The sequence below is a fragment of the Dipodomys merriami genome, unplaced genomic scaffold, assembly GCF_024711535.1.
Source record: "Dipodomys merriami isolate MVZ:Mamm:240054 unplaced genomic scaffold, mDipMer1.0.p SCAF_5, whole genome shotgun sequence".
Taxonomy (NCBI): domain Eukaryota; kingdom Metazoa; phylum Chordata; class Mammalia; order Rodentia; family Heteromyidae; genus Dipodomys; species Dipodomys merriami.
The window spans coordinates 7048593-7059724 of record NW_027206068.1 but is presented as its reverse complement, the minus strand read 5'-3'; the positions used below and the strand labels follow the sequence as shown (position 1 = coordinate 7059724).

At 44.4% G+C, this 11132-nt stretch overlaps 1 protein-coding gene across 3 annotated transcripts in view; it reads left to right on the top strand.

The window, feature by feature from the left end:
* Window positions 1-1109: 1109 nt before the first annotated feature.
* The window catches only part of Wipf3 (WAS/WASL interacting protein family member 3), an 81256-nt gene continuing 71233 nt past the window's right edge, over window positions 1110-11132 (top strand). For 2 of the 3 annotated variants that reach the window (XM_069996023.1, XM_069996022.1), the window contains exon 1: window positions 1110-1253. The gene's annotated coding sequence lies outside the window, so the exon portion shown is untranslated. The remainder of the gene's footprint in view (window positions 1254-11132) is intronic. The other variant, XM_069996021.1, reaches the window with a different exon arrangement.

Below are 11132 nucleotides of genomic sequence, written 5' to 3'. Positions count from 1 at the left end.
TGACTTAAGAGTCTCTGAGTCACTACTCCCCAGGCTCTGTAAGCCTCTGGCTCCTGTATTGAAAGACTGAATCTAGAGTCAGAGTCATATCCTTAGCTCGCAGGAACGCTCCGAACCTAGGAGACAGGAGATATTGACCCAACCATCAGTCACTGCACCTGGTGCAATTCACAGGTAGTCTTGCATCCTCCGAGTATCAGAATATGAAACGGGACAAGGATTTGCTGGACATCCTCTCCCCCTTCCTACCGTCCCCTCCCCCCCCCCGCCCCCCATCTTGGAGCTTGGACTCAGGGCACTTTTCCTGAGCTTTTTCCCCTTAAGGCTAGCAGGCTACCACCTGAGCCACAGCTCCACTTCTGGCTTGTGGCGCTCCACTGGCTAGTCATTTGAGATAAGAGTCTTACAGACTTTCCTTGCCCAGGCTGGCTTCGAACCTCTTCCCTCAGATCTCAGCCTCCTGAGTAGGCAGGATTACAGGCACAGGATTGTGGCTGTGTTCTCTCCCCACCTTGCCTGGTCATTCCCGTTCACCCTTTATTGAGTTCACCTCAGTGACATCAACTCCTCAAGACGCCTTCTCTGTCCTGTACCCCAAGTTGGGATCAGAGGCCCCCTCTATGTGCCTGGCTAGATCCTTGATCACCCCCTACTTGGTCTGGGTTAATTTTCCTTTCTAGAACATTGAACTCCTTAGCGCCCAAAGCTCTCCAGTTCTCTGGATTGTCCCTGTTGCTTTTGCCTGGAGGATAACTCAGAAGAAGAAAAAAAGTGTCATAAAATCCGAGTAGTGTGTCCCCAAAGAGGTGGGGCTGGGCCCCTGCGTGGGGCGCTCGGGTCCCGGGACTCCGTACCTGGGCGGGGCGCCGCGCGGCTAGGACACGCCTCTCGGTGTCAGAGCGACCCCGCTCGCCCAGCCGCGTCCCTGCGCGCCGCGCCGGTGGCTCTGGGCCGAGCCAGCGAGCAGGTGGGGGCGGCCCCGCCTCCGCGTCCCGGCAGCCGGGGAGCGGGTGGCCGCGAGCGAGCGAGCGAGCGCTGCGCAGCGCGGCGCAGCGAGCCGGACGCCAGCTCCGCGGCCCCCAGCGAGCGCCGCGCGCCCGCCCGCCCGCACCGGCAGAGCCGGCCACGGCGGCTGCGGGACGGAGCCCGGAGCCGGGAGCCGGGAAGAGGCAGCGGCGGCGGCGGCGGCGGCAGGAACGACCACCGCCGGAGCGCTGGTCCAGGCCCGGCTGTCAGTCGGTGCGCGAGTCCAGGTCGGTGCCTGGAGGGGGAAGGCGCGCGGGATGGGGTGGGGGTCGGGGCCGGTCCCGAGGCGGCGAGGTCCCGGGTTGGGGGGAGGCAGGGGAGAGGGGAGCGTATCGGTGCCGAGGGGACCCCCGCCAGGCTCCGCTCCCCCAGCCTGGGCGCCGCGCGCGTCGGCCACCCGCCCCCTGCCACGCTGTCCGGGGTGGGGTGGGGGGAGCTGGGCCGAACGCGGTCCGGTCGTGTGTCCCCCCACGGGGTTGCCTGGTGACTTCCCGGGACCCCACTCTCCCGTGAGCAGCTTCTGGAGCCAAGGCCTTCTCCGCCGGGTCCTCTGAGAAGCCCTCCTCCCCTACCCCGCGTCACCCCCAGAACAAAAGACTGGGGTCTCGCAGGGGGAGGGGGCTGCCGTGAAGTGGAGAACACCTAGGTGATCGCAGAGCCGGAGGGGGGGGTGACTTTGGACATAAGGACAGCAACACCTCCCCTCCCCCCTGGGTGAGAAAGTCAACTCTAGACATCTACAGTGACTTGCCCAAGGTCACCCAACTCGTGCGTGTCAGCACTGGGGCTGGAGCACAGGTATCTGGACTTTTCGCCCAGGTTTATCTGCCAGTGCCTGAGGTCGATCATAGTAGTCAGACTGTTGACATCTGCCCACAATGGGGCCGTGGAAGACCTTTGAAGGGATGGAGGGGACAGTGGCCATTCCCCTCCGTACTTCCCTGGGATGCTAAGAGTACACAGAGTTGGAGGAGGAGACAAGCCTGCTGTTTGGGATCTCAGGGGAGTCTGGCTCCGTGGGCGGGCAGGCACTGGTTCTCAGGAACAGTGCCTTCTGAGGTGGTGTGCCAGCTGTGTGGGTGTACCCGCCACGAACAGGGGGCAGTAAACGGGGGAAGGGGTACAGTGTGAAGACCCAGTGTACGCTACTCCCTGGAAAGATCTGGGGGCGCGGGGGGGGTCAGCTCTCTGCTGTAGTCTCCCTGCGACAGATTAGAAGCACCTGACACTTTGGACCCTTTTGTGACCCGCTGCATTTAGGGAAGCAAAAAAAAAAAAAGTCACTTTGTAGCAGGAAGTTGGGCGGTGACTTTGCCTCTGTGTGACTTGATCCTTGGTTGTAAAATAAAAAAGGACCTTTGTTTGGCATTATCTGTGTCATTTCGAGAGTTCGTTCTTCTCACCAGAGTCCTGTGTCACTTCAGAGGGAGGACTGAAAGTTTGTTTCTTTCAGTCAGCAATCCATAGTTAACACTAAGAATCCAACCTTCTGTTTAAAAACATTTCTTTAAAACTCTAGACCGAGTGATGAGTCAGAAGAAAGACTGCCTCTGGGCCTCGTATTGACCTGGACAGGGTAGGATGGAGGCTTCTGGGTGCTGGAATTGTTCTCCCACTGAAGCAGTCATCGCCCAGGTGTACACAGAAAATTTATGAAGTTATGCCTTAGAGACTGGTACACTTATGTAAGTTTTACCCCAATTTTTAAAAAAGTGAACAAAAGCTTTAATGCTAAAAACAAAAACAATCTCCTTCCCATGGCAATGCACAGATTGCTGATGTTTGCCAGCTAATGTATTTTGGTGATACATTTGAAAACCACAAAAACCAACTTAGGATAGAAAGGAGAAGACAGGGAAGCAAAGGAAGTTTACCACTAACAGGGAAAGGCATCTACGCAGTAGAGTGCTTTACCAAAGATTGCCGCACAGGTCAACTTATATGATTCACAGCAATTCCTGAAATGGAGGTATTATTATGGTGCCTTTGTTATAGATAAAAATGTGAAAAATAACAAAGGTTAAATGATTTATTCAGGGAAGTTATCCACCCTCCTTCCCACCCACCCCCACCCCCAAATACGGGTATACAGGCTTCAGATATTACACTTGTGCCATCAACAGTAATTTTGCAGCCTAGCAACCCAGGGGTCAGAGACATGTAAGCTGCTGGCCCCCACTTTTTTTTTTAATCCATCCACAAGCCTCTGTGTTCATGCAGTTGTGACTGTGACATTGTGTTACACGAAGTTAGCGTGCAGCAGAAGGGATGGAGGAAGAGTGTGTGTCTAAGAACATACAGTTTTAGGAACAAGAGCAAGCCAGCTGGCCCAGCCTGGCAACGCTCTTTTTTAGATTTATTGTTCAGAAACTATATAGTACAGTTTGTGATTTTGCAGTCACTCCAACGCGTGCACCAATAATGAATAAAAGAACCTAGAAACAATCCAAGACACCAAAATGAGATTAACAGTAGAGAATAATGAACCTTTTCTTCTATAATTTTTACAAACATGTTTATTAATGGTAAAGTTTTAGAACCTACAACAATAACTTGGCCGAAGGAAGAAAATATGTTCTCTAGCAAGTATGTTATACATTAACTGTGATATAGAAATATTTGAATAGTAAGGTATAATAACATGACATCTAGGGAGAAATCCTGAAGAATTTGTCCTGATGTGTCTTCTAGTGGTTTTATACCTCTGCCTAAAATTCAAAATTTACAGAGGTAGAAATATGTTTTCTTAACCACCAGTTCCAAATCACAGAGTTGGCTGCTGGTCTTATACTTAGAAGTATAAGTTTGGGTCATATATAATTATGACCATGGGTTCCATGGGGTTTCTCTGGGTGAGTCCCCACAACCCAGTCCCATCCAGTGTGACTATGCATCACAAAGTTATCTTTAGGAGAGTTTTGTCTCTTCCCAGTAGTGTTCCTGCCATCTGGCTGCTGGAATATTTAGAAAGAAATTATAATATTTGACTGACTTGGTTGATCGGGTGACAAAACAAAGTTGAAGAGGGAACCATTAAATCAGAGTTGAAGTCAGTGAGACAATGACTAATTATTTCTTTATTTGCCATTCTGCAAAACCTAAGACTCATGCTCCTCCCCAGCTATGCTCAGCAGGTGCCCTACAGGTGATTTCTCACTGGCTTCAGCCAATGGCACACTTGAAACTCCCCTTTTGCAATTTGAGGTGACATTTTTCCTTAGACCTGTTGAAGGGAACCTCACTTTCCAAACACACATACACCAGTGTTATGCAGCTGAGGAATTAGGTATTGAACTGCAGAGGTCAAGTGCAAGGAGATAAAGTGAAATTGAGCTAACATGGCAAAAGTACTGGATGAGCACAAGATGAGTTAGGCATGGTGAGAAAAAAAATGTGCAAAGTGCACCTTAAAAAATATTTATCCTAATGTAGGTGATATATTCCAATGAGATGCTGAATCTAGCCAGGAAAGAGAGCCAGGCCTGCTTGTAGCCCCTAAATTAGAATCAGCTTTAGGGTTAACTGGGACGAGGCACCAGGTAGCTTCGGATCTTTGAGTTTCTGGAAACAGTCATCCATGAGAGTGTATGTGGGTGTCTTGGCAAGGTACCTGGGCAGCCATCCACTGTTCCTTAAGAGATAATGGCTAGCTCATGCTAGGAATAGGCTAAGACCTTTATATGTGCAAAACCATCACAAAAGCCTTCTGAGGAAGGTGGTTCCTTTTACTTTCACTATAAAAGAGAACTTCATTAAAGGGCTAACCTGATGTCAGAATGGTCATGCCATGCCCTGTTCTGGTCTTCTATTCATCCTCTTGTTCTAATCCCATGATCCCCTGGACCTACCTGACCTACCCATGTCTCTAGGAGACAAATTCTCTGTCCACCTTATCTCTCTTCCTAGACTCCACAACATGCCTGCCATATGATAGATACTCCCTAAAGGCTGAGTGAATTAGTGAGTGAATGCATTAATAACTTTAATAGTGTTCCAAGATCAAAACCAGTTATTTTGGGGGGGGAGTTATCTATTGTTTTGACTTCCACTGTCTCCCTTTTCGGTCTTGATATAGTAATCTGGCATGGTTGTATAGATAAAAGGTAGGTTTCTTCTTCAGGGTTGAAGAATGTTAATGAAGCTCAGTTTGTAAAATCTGAAGGCCTATATTTCTTTAATAGCTTAAATGTTATTTTTTAGTGTAATTCACATAATTCAGAATACTTAGGTTTGAGGTATCTTAAAATACCTTATCTTGCCTGATACTGGTGGCAAATGCCTGTAATCCTAGTTAAGGAGGCTGAGATCTGAGGACTGGGGTTCAAAGCCAGACCAGGCAGGAAAGTCCGTGAGATTCTTATCTCCAATAAACCATCAGAAAACAGGAAGTGACACTGTGGCTCAAGTGGTAGAGTGCTAGCCTTGAGTTGAAGAGCCAAGGAACAGCACCCAGGCCCAGAATTTAAGCCCCATGACTAACAAAACACACACACACACACACACACACACACACACACACACACACACACACACACACACACACAAAAAAAAACCCTTGTCTTTCTTTAATATTTTTTGTGCATTAGAAAAATTACTCAACTTTTTGTGCAACTCAGTTTTCTCATCTGTAAAACTGAAATGATAAAAGTACTTATTTCTTATTTAGGTAAATAATATATGCTCTATACTTACAACAGCTCCTCACTCATAGCAATGTTCAATACATTTGCTATGGTGTATATGTGTATATGTGCGCACTGCTTCTAGGGCTTGAACCCAGGGCCTGGGCACTATTCCTAAGCTTTTTTGCTCAAGGCTAGTGCTCTATAACTTAAGCCACAATTTCATTTCTTGGTTTGTTTGGGGTTTCTTTGTTTGTTTTGTTTTGTGATTAATTGGAGATGAGAGTCTCACAAACTTTCCTATCTGGGCTGGCTTTGAATCATGATCCTCAGATCCAACCTCCTGAGTAGTGAAGATTATAGGTGTGAGCTATAGCACCGGCTAATTTGCTGTGTTTTTGATCATGATGATGGTGATCTGGTGTTTTTAAAATTACTTACTCAAAATGTTCTTCATAAAGCACTTGAGGATTTTTACAAACAGTAGGTAGTAAATATCCTAAAATTCACAGGCAATCAATTAGGGTAAAAGGAACGAATAGAGTAGAAAGTGAGATTAAATCAGAAGTAATTTAGAGAATGAGAATATTTCAAAAGGTAAAAGTATTTTTCCAGAGATAAGATTAAAAATTTGTCAGAGTTTAACAGCAGACAAAACAAAAAGGAAAACACAAATCGTTACCTGACCCACAGCAACCATGAGATAAAAGCTGATCAGTTACACCACTTTTCCTGCTCCTGAAACCTGGGATAACTTTCTCCTGGCAAGTCTTCAAGGCAGTCTCTGTTGCCATAGAGATCCAAGTTTTCAACATCAGCCCAGCCTAAATTTTGTGGTGGAGGACATTAAATATGTCCTAGAACTTTATTGACTGTAGTTTTGGAGACAGAATCCTAAAGCACAGTTTAACAGGCTAAGACGGTCCAGGGACTTGATATTTTCCTGTGTTTATTGAGTACTTGGGAAAACAGAAAGATTATTTCTTCCAAAGCTGATAATAACCCTAGTAAGAGTCAGATGGACAATCCTCTCTTCAAAAAAAAAAAACTGAAGCATTTAAGTAAAACAAAAATTTGTCTTATTCAGGAAGATCCAAGGATATCATGGGACAAGATTGTGTAGTCATGAATTTCATTGATACCACAAGCCCATGCTTTTCCTGTAGCTTCAAATTTTTATCATCTTATTTGGGAAAAAATACAGTGCTAGCAAAATGATATTTTAGCTCCAAATGATTGTGTGTGTGTGTGCGCGCACACACACACACACACACACACACACACACACACACAAACACACACACACACGCACTCATCCTGCTCTTGAACCAGGACCTAAGAGTTTGTCCCTGAGCTTTTGTGTTCAAGGAGCAACAACTTGAGCCACAACTCCACTTCCAGTGTTTTGGTGGTTAATCAGAGATAAGCATGTCACAAACTTTCCTGCCCAAGCTGACTTAAAACTATGATCCTCAGATCCCAGCCTCCTGAGTAGTTAGGATTATTGATGTGAGCCACTGGCACCCAGCTTCTAAATAACTTTTCATCAAAATGGTAGTCATGTTGTTTAAGTGTTTCTTTCATGTTTACATATATGTATGTATGTGTATGGTATGTATCTATGTCCAGCTATCATATACATGATATATACACATAATATGTATATATGTTCAGACATGACTTGTACCAATTAGCCTTGTATTCATTTGCTAAAACAAATGTAAACAGTTGAATTTACCTTCAACAGATACAAGTTCATTTGTTATATGGAACTCTCAAGAGAAGCAGTCCAGGGCTGGTGCAAGAGTTCACACAATTCTGTCAGACCAACCTCCTTCTGTCTGTTTTTCCACCCTTAGTCTGTAGGTTGCTTCATGGTTACTATATGACTGCTGTGTCTTTACGGACAGTGCAAATAGCTAAAGAGTAAAGGCTGTTCTATCAAGCTATTTGTTTTCTTCAGAATGCGATGCCCTCCTCAGACTTCTATGCACATCCCATTGGCCAGAACAATGTCACAGGGATGCACTAAACATAAGAGAGTCTAAAAATCAATTTTTTAACTGGCCAAATTGCATATCCCCTCCAAATAAGCCGTTTTGCTACTAGAAGAAAGAATGGTTATAGGCAACAAGCAGTATCAGCCACCATCAAACTGACTTACACTATTAGCCCTTACTTAATTACAAATGGCAAAAAGTGACTCAGGAATTTAAAATGGTATACTTTTCCACATCTTCACGGAATTAGCTCTAGAGAAGGAAATATACCCAACTGCCTCTATGAAGATTTCTAAATTGCTATTACCAGCCTTGTGCCTGTTAGGAATTTCAAATCTAAATTTCCATTTGCCGTAACTGTAACCTCTCTGTATATCACCTTCACAATAATTTTTTTTTTTTAGTCTGGTCGTGGGGCCTGAACTCTGGGCCTGGGCGCTGTCCCTCAGCTCTTCAGCTCAAGGCTAGCACTCTACCACTTGAGCCACAGTGCCACTTCTGGCTTTTGTGCTTATGTGGTGCTGAGAAATCAAACCCAGGGCTTCATGCATGCAAGGCAAGACTCTACCACTGAGCCACCTTCCCAGCCCCCACAATAAATTTTTTAAAAAATAAATAAAACCCCAGGCCCTGAGTTCAAGCCCCACAACCACCAAAAACAAAACAAAACAAAACAAAAATAGTATTTGCTCCTTTGCATGGACTATATGTCATGCCTGGCAAAGGCAGGGAGTGGTGGAAAGGGTGTGTGAAAGGGCTGGGAAAAGAGACAGCAGATTCAATTGGGTTCTGTACAATTCTGGCCCAGCCAGGATCTCCCAGGGGTTATAAACAAGTAAAGAGCCTAAGAAGACAAGCTTGAGGCCAGGCCTGCTGGCTACACAAGCCAGCTGTACTGAGTGGAATACACAGTGTATGACCACAGAGCTCACAGACTAGTCTCTCAGAATTTGGCTATAGCCTTTATTTTTTCAGGGTTTTAGGTCAATGCACAGCTATTGTACATATGGAAATATCTCAGTCATATTAATTAGTACAACTATGTGTTAATAGTAATTTGAAAAAAAGAAAGACATTTCTAGATATTAGTGGTTTCAAAACTTCACCCTTGGGGCTATGTATGGAAAACAAATTGTACCCATGATCTCATGATGATTATTTTATACCTTTGAGGCTTTGCTTCCTCATGTGCAAAATGAGGATGGTACTGTTTGAGAGATGAAAAATAATTGTGCAAGTAGCCTTTAGAATTGCCATATATAGTCAGAAAATTAGAACTATTGAATGAACTAACAGAAGTTTTGATCTATGTCCATCTGTATGTATATGTAGAAGAAAAAGAAAGGAAGAAAGAAAGAAAAAGAAAGGAAGGAAGGAAGGAAGGAGAGAGAAAGAGAGAAAGAAAAAAAGAAAGAAAGAAAGAAAGAAGAGAAAAGAAAGGAAGGAAGGAAGGAAGGAAAGAGAGAGAAAGAGAGAAAGAAAAAAAGAAAGAAAGAAAAAAGAAAGAAAGAAGAAAGAAAGAAAGGAGAGAGAGAAAGAAGGAAAGGAAGGAAGGAAAGAAGGAGAGAGAAAGAGAGAGGGGGAGGGAGGATGGGAGGGAGGGAAAGAAGGAAAGGTATTGACAGTGTATTGACAGTGCTAGGAATCAAATTCAATCTTGTACATGCTATACAATTTGCTCAACCATGGAGCCACATCTCCACCTCCAATATCCATCAATATTAAGGTACCAACCATGCCTTCCAAGAGGATAAAGTTATAGTGAAAAATAAAACAGGCCATTTTCCTAACTGTTTAATGTAAAGTATTACTTCCCTATTAGAGCAGGTGATATTTATCTACTTTCAGATAGGAGAAAAAGGGAAAAGAATCAAATGTGAACTTTGTATTTCCTTTAAATGACAGAAGTATATTTTGTGTATCCAGTGTTCCTTAAAGCTGTTGTTTATTGTAACTATCTTTAAATTTTGATTGAGGTATTTTGTTTCAATTGTGCTGCTTTATATCAATTCAGAGTAAAAGTTAGTTGCTTCAAAACTAGGTAAGATACTTAAAATATGACAAATAAGCCAACTTTTTCCCTGAATTTAAAATTCACCAACCCCACATTTAAACATCTTTTGCACAGTTTGTAGTTCTGGCTTCCCAACTGTATGTTCCCTAATACTTGAAAATCCACTTGTGGACTTTCACAGGAAAAGCCAACAAGTATACTGGGCCCACACCTGTAGTGTGCCTTCTTGGTGTTCACTGAGTTCTAAATGATAATATTTGACTCATTGGTCTTTTTTTTTTTTTTTGGTTGGTTGTGGGACCTGAACTCTGGGCCTGGGCCTGGCCCTCAGCTCTTCAGCGCAAGGCTAGCACTCTACCACTTGAGCCACAGCACCACTTCCAGGTTTTTCTGCTTATGTGGTGCTGAGGAATTGAACCCAGGGCCTCTTGCATGCAAGGCAAACACTCTACCACTGAGCCACCTTCCCAGCCCCGACTCATTGGTCATTTTAACATCATCCATATAAATTACATACGCTAAGGAATGGTAGGCTGGAATTTCTGACTCTAGGAGCTAGTAGACAGTATTTTGAGGCTTGAGGAACAAAGCGACCAGTTATTTCAGATCTGTTCACCTCTTGGCCAATGTCCTGTGTTACTGCATTTAATGAATGGCAAGGATCAGTTAGAGCTGGAACCAATTCACAAATGATTCGTGCCCAGTAGAGAATCATGTTATAAAAGTATTCCTTAGCTCTACTATCTGATTACAAAATTGTCAAGCCTTAGGGGTTATGAATGACTTGAGGAGAGCTATTTTATTCCATTTTTGCCTGGTGTACTTGGTCACCTCTGCCACTGTGGATGGATGGCGGTACTGGTCTAGGTGAAGGGCCAGCACCATGAAGCCCATCTTCAGTTCCTGGCTCTAGCAGCTAAAGGTTACACTGGAACTTCACAATGAATTTAGCAGGTATATTTATTCATTTCCTTGTTCACTTCAGCTACTTTATGTTTTATCTCCAGTTGCCTTTCTTTATCTTCTCAGAGTCCCTATCTCTTTTCTTTGAGTCCTCTTTTAAAGGGTTGATTTACTCTCTTCTTTGGGTTATTAATTATATGTCTTGTCATAGTTTTCATCAGCTTCACAGCAGTGCTTATTCTGACAAGTGTTTTTTGCCTATTTTTTCCTGCTTCTCATCTCAGTTTTTTTATAATTTCCTTCTTTTATTATTTAACTGAGAATGAATTAAATTCTTTTTTGAACTGATTGTCTGCAGATTTACTTAAGGAAAAGACTGAGGCAGGTTCTAGGCCAGCAAGAATTCTCTTCAGCTCAGAAAAATATACCCTAGGAGAGTGAGGTGGTTGAGGAGGGAGATTGAACAGGAGAAAGGGAGGAAGGTGGGGGAGGTCAGGGAAGGAAGAAGGGAAGAGAAACAAGGAGAAGGGAAAGGCGAGGAAGGGGAGGGGAGGAAAGGAGAGGGGA